At 40.9% G+C, this 6,000-nt stretch overlaps 1 protein-coding gene across 1 annotated transcript in view; it reads right to left on the reverse strand.

The window, feature by feature from the left end:
• The window catches only part of LOC137491167 (NACHT, LRR and PYD domains-containing protein 3-like), a 68,680-nt gene extending 64,115 nt beyond the window's left edge, over positions 1 to 4,565 (reverse strand). The window contains exon 1 of the mRNA NM_001444537.1: positions 4,524 to 4,565. The gene's annotated coding sequence lies outside the window, so the exon portion shown is untranslated. The remainder of the gene's footprint in view (positions 1 to 4,523) is intronic.
• Positions 4,566 to 6,000: the final 1,435 nt, after the last annotated feature.

Genomic DNA, 6,000 nt, shown 5'->3' on the forward strand with positions numbered 1-6,000 from the left:
TTAATGCTTTGAGATGTTTCATAAGTCTGCGAGGAGCTGTTCGTCAACTTTTTTGTGACTGTGGTACAAACTTTGTAGGAGCTAGAAATGAATTCAAACAGGCTCTTAAGGAATGTGATGTCCAAACACTGGAGAGGTATCTTGCGGAAAATCAGTGTGAGTTTATCTTTAATGCTGCCTCAGCTAGTCACTCAGGTGGTGTCTGGCAACACCAAATTAGGACTGTGTGTAATGTGACGAATTTTACTCTGTCTTTGTGCCCTGGCAGACTGCATGACTCTTCTTTAAGAACATTGTTTTATGAAGCGATGGCTATTGTTAACAGTTGACCATTAACTGTGGATGGAATAAATGACCCAAAAACACTAAAACCTTTAACTCCTAATCATCTTGTTTTAATAAAATTTGAGACTGCAATTCCTCCCCCAGGGAAGTTTCTAAAGAAAGACGTGTATGCTACAAAAAGGTGGCGCAGGGTTCAGTACTTGATTGAACAGTTTTGGAGTCATTGGAAAAGTGAATATCTCCTGAATATATCCACAAGACAGAAGAGGCACGTACCTCGACGTAATCTTAAAGTAAATGACATTGTAATCATTAAAGATGACATGCTTCCAAGAAACAAATGGCAGTTGGGTAGGGTTGTTGAGGTCTTTCCAGGTAACTATGGCCTTGTTAGACGCATTAAAGTTCAAACAGGAGAACAAAAACAGAAAACGGGTTTGGGGCACCATTCTCCACATTCCGTTATTGAGCGACCAATCCAAAAATTGGTCGTTATAGTTGAGAGTGAGTATTTGCAACTTTCTTGCATCAGACAAATTATGTTTCCTTCATTTCCTTCTGTCTCTCAACATCCACATTACTCCTGAGCATCTCTCAACATCCACATTACTCCTGAGCCACCACACACTCCAACACTGGTTACCTTTCGCAGAAACCTACAATCTCTCTCACCCAATAGACTATCCACCATTGTTTCAGACTCTCTTCCTCCATCTCGCAAACTCACTGCACTTGATTCGAACAGTGCCACTAATACACTCTGCTCCACACTAGCATCATGTCTAGACCGATTATGTCCTCTTGCATCCAGGCCAGCCCGTGCCAGTCCTCCTGCACCCTGGCTCTCAGATGCTCTCCGTGAGCATCGCTCAAAACTTCGGGCTGCGGAGAGAATTTGGCGGAAAACTAAAAATCCTGCACATCTCTTAACATACCAAACTCTTCTGTCCTCTTTCTCAGCTGAGGTTACTTCTGCAAAGCAGATGTATTACCGTCTGAAAATCAACAATGCCACTAATCCTCGCCTACTTTTTAAAACATTTTCCTCCCTCCTCTATCCTCCTCCTCCACCCGCATCCTCCACACTTACTACTGATGACTTTGCTACATTCTTCTGCACCAAAACTGCAAAAATCAGTGCTCAATTTGCTGCACCTACAACAAACACGCAAGATACAACACCAACACCACACACACTCACCTCTTTTTCTCAGCTCTCTGAGTCTGAGGTGTCCAAACTTGTGCTATCTAGCCATGCAACCACCTGTCCACTCGATCCCATTCCCTCTCATCTCTTGCAAGCCATCTCTCCTGCAGTCATACCAACACTGACTCACATAATTAACACATCTCTTGACTCTGGTTTATTCCCCACTACATTTAAGCAGGCTAGGGTAACCCCACTGCTAAAGAAACCCAACCTGGACCATACGCTACTTGAAAACTACAGACTGGTATCCCTGCTTCCATTCATGGCCAAGATTCTGGAGAAAGTAGTGTTCAATCAAGTCCTGGACTTTCTTACTCAAAACAATCTCATGGACAACAAGCAATCCGGCTTTAAGAAAGGCCACTCAACTGAGACTGCCCTGCTCTCGGTCGTGGAGGATCTCAGACTGGCTAAAGCAGACTCTAAATCATCAGTCCTCATTTTGCTGGACTTGTCAGCTGCTTTTGACACTGTCAACCACCAGATCCTGCTATCTACGCTTGAGTCACTGGGCGTTGCGGGCACTGTTATACAATGGTTCAGATCTTACCTCTCTGACAGGTCATTCAGGGTTTCTTGGAGGGGAGAGGTGTCCAACCTACAGCATCTAAACACTGGGGTACCTCAAGGCTCTGTTCTTGGGCCACTTCTCTTCTCCATCTACACATCATCTCTAGGACCAGTCATCCAGAGACATGGATTCTCCTACCACTGCTATGCTGATGATACCCAGCTATACCTCTCTTTTCATCCTGATGATCCCTCAGTTCCAGCTCGTATCTCAGCCTGCCTGTTGGATATTTCACACTGGATGAAAGATCATCATCTTCAGCTGAACCTCGCAAAAACGGAAATGCTTGTAGTTTCTGCCAACCCGACTCTACACCATAACTTTTCAATCCAGATGGATGGGGCAACCATTACTGCATCCAAAATATTGAAAAGCCTTGGAGTAACGATTGATGACCAACTAAACTTCTCTGACCACATTTCTAGAACTGCTCGATCGTGCAGATTTGCACTCTATAACATCAGAAAGATCCGACCCTTCTTATCTGAACATGCAGCTCAACTCCTTGTTCAAGCTCTTGTTCTCTCCAAACTGGATTACTGCAACTCTCTACTAGCTGGGCTTCCAGCTAACTCTATCAAGCCTCTTCAACTGCTCCAGAATGCAGCAGCACGAGTTGTCTTCAATGAACCTAAACGAGCACATGTCACTCCGCTGCTAGTCCGTTTGCACTGGCTGCCAGTTGCTGCTCGCATCAAATTCAAAACTCTGATGTTTGCCTACAAAGTGACTTCTGGCCTAGCACCTTCTTATCTGCACTCACTTCTGCAGATCTATGTGCCCTCCAGAAACTTGCGTTCTGTGAATGAACGTCGCCTCGTGGTTCCATCCCAAAGAGGGAAAAAATCACTTTCGCTCACGCTCACGCTCAATCTGCCCAGTTGGTGGAATGAACTCCCTAACTGCATCAGAACAGCAGAGTCACTTGCTATTTTCAAGAAACGACTAAAAACTCAACTATTTAGTCTCCACTTCACTTCCTAATCTGCAATTGCCTCTTTGAATATCACACTAATTGTACAAAAAAAAAAAAAAAAAAAAAAAAAAACTACTAACACTTCCCTTCTTAGACTTTACAGACCTGAAACTTGCCTTTAGTACTTATTTATTGTTGCTCTGAGTTGTGTAAATTGCTTCCTTGTCCTCATTTGTAAGTCGCTTTGGATAAAAGCGTCTGCTAAATGACTAAATGTAAATGTAAATGTTAATTTTGTATGTGGATTTATTTTGTGAGTTAAATTTGTAGTTAAAATCATGTATGATATTTGTTTTGTTTGTTTGATTCATACCATGATTTGATGGGAGTGTAACTGCCCATAATTTTATGCACTCGCTTTGCTTGCCATAATTGGAGTCACCACAGGAGGGCGCTCGACTGATAGGATTAAAGTGAGACAAAGCAGAGTAAGAGCAATTCACGTTTGTTCACGAGCTAACAGGTACAGCTCGGAAGAATGTCTTGAGCTTTTAGTATCCTTTCGGCAAGCAGAGCGAGGTATGTCTTGTTTATTGTTTGATTTATTTGAAAAATGTTAGATGTTTTGTAAATGTTTGTTGTTTATTCTTCTATTTTGTTTGTTTGTTTTCTCTAGTTTTACTGTGCTTTTGGTACTTTGGTCTTTTGATGCTTCGGTGTATACAACAAAGAACTGAGACAATGATGATTTATGTGATGAACCTTATTGCATCCAAGTAAACCATTTTAAAGGCACCCGTCAAAAACTTTCTGCTTATTTATTGAAAGCTGAAGGGCTGCTACAACAATTAACCCTTCCCATTCAGTCAGAAATCTTGCAGTGATCTTTAAGGAGCAGTTGTTCTTTAAACAGGTAAGCACAAACACAGCATAATCATGCAGTCATGACAACTTTGAGATATTCAATAACCGAGATCTGAACCCTTGGCTCATAGACCAACAATGGCTGTATCATCTTGACATCTAACTACTGGGAAAAAAAATTCAATTTATTGTTCTTCAGCCCTTCTTCTCCAGAAATGTACACTCATAAAACAAACTAAATGCATTTATGATACTATTATTAGAGCTTCTGTGACTCAACACTTGCTGTGAGCTTAATAAATGACTGTTCCTGTTTACAGTAGAAAAGCTGCTCATTTCACTGAATGAGTCTGTAATTGATCATGAAGACACAGTATCACAACAGAATGAAGATGTCAACTAAGTTTCAGGCTCAGAGTTCACAGCAATATGATAAGAAATACTGTTTGAGAATCATCAATCACTCATAAACACAGATGAGTAATAAATCAGAGATTCAGAATGGTCAGCTTTCTGTAACTGTCTTTCAGAAACAAACTGTACATTAAAATGTGGAAAGTAAATGATCAGAATATCTTTAGCTCAGCAGTGAAGCTTCAGAAACACAGAGAGACGATCGACGACTTATAAGACGACACTCACAGATGATATAAAGTACAGAAAGAGCAAACTCTCACCTCAGATAATGCCTGCAGATCTCTCTGTTCCTCCGCTGAACTGTCGAGTTGAGCAACAGATCTGAAAACTCTTTCACTTCTGGAAAACTTGTCTAAACCTGTTTGAGACATGAGAACATGTTTACTCTGCACCTGTAGACACGGTAATCTCTCACACGCTGCGCTGTTTAATCCGTTACAGTATACTGGATATTCAAGGTGTTTTCTTCATCCTCATCAGATCCTGATTAAACTGAATTCCTCATCCAATGCAGAAAAGCAAGAGGATCATGACCTGTATTTACAGTGATTATATTACTACTGATCAAGGTAAACTCCTGAATGCTGTAAAGCTGACACCAGCGCCTCTTCCTCAGTTGTCCTGTACCCGTGTACTGTACTTTTGAGCATTGTTCTGCTGAACTGTTCTTCTGGTCGACTGTATTTGATCATAACAGTTGAGTACAGTAAGGGTTATCATGTGTCTGTAGAAGCAGAGATCATGACAAACAAAGATCTGGAGATCATGTAAACACACTGCAGTTTTTACAGCTCAGAGGATGTGGAATCACACAGGACTGATGATGATAAATAATAGTGAAGCAAACCCTCACTGATGATCCTGATATCATTCACAGCAGCTCATATTAAGCTGGACTATAAAAGACTTTCTCCAGCTGATTTCCCTGAATATACTCTATATATATACTGTGGTGTTTGTGTCTTCATAAGTGTGCTTTTCACTGTTTCAGAATCAGGTATTCATTGGAAGAAGGAGGCAGTCCTCCAAATAAACCTGTTTTATGTGTTCAGGCAGCAGAATTTGCATAGGCAAATATTATGCAAATCGGGACAGAAATGTTAACGTCTCTTAAAATGTTAACATGTTGCACTCATCTTAAAATGTCAACGATCAATTTGTACAGCGAGTAAGCTTTACGAAAAGTCTAAACACGAACAGTACAAGAGCTTGTATAGCTTCGGTACAGTTAAACATTATATACAGAAGTATTAAAATCAAAATGTAAATACAGGAGCAAAGGAAACGTTGCAAAACACATGATTACACAAAGAGAGTAAAGTTTATATGAAAACATCAGTCTTAAACAAGCAGCTTAAAGAAATCCTGTTCAATTCAGTTGTGCTTTGCTGTGAGCACTTTCCTTTCGGTCATAAATTCATCAGGTTTCGGGTCTTCCCTGGGCAAAAGTTGGCTCGGTTGGGGAATAAAAAGCAAGATAATTATGTGTCTGGTCGGCCATACTTGTTACACTAGTTTCAGATCAACGCAACCTTAACTGTCCTGTTTTCCGCCACGTTGTTTTAAATTGTAAAAAAATTTTGCACCACTTTGTGGACTCATGGATGTTTTGATCTAGAAATAAGGTGTTTTAAGGTGCATTGTTGGTTTGTTGCTATTTTGAGAAAGTGTTATCACGAGTCCCCACAGCCGGCCCGACGCGTCTCTAAGCGGTGACCTGTACACTGTTAATACGGA

This window comes from Danio rerio, chromosome 4 (assembly GCF_052040795.2).
Source record: "Danio rerio strain M-AB ecotype USA chromosome 4, GRCz13ab, whole genome shotgun sequence".
NCBI classification, from domain to species: Eukaryota; Metazoa; Chordata; class Actinopteri; order Cypriniformes; family Danionidae; genus Danio; species Danio rerio.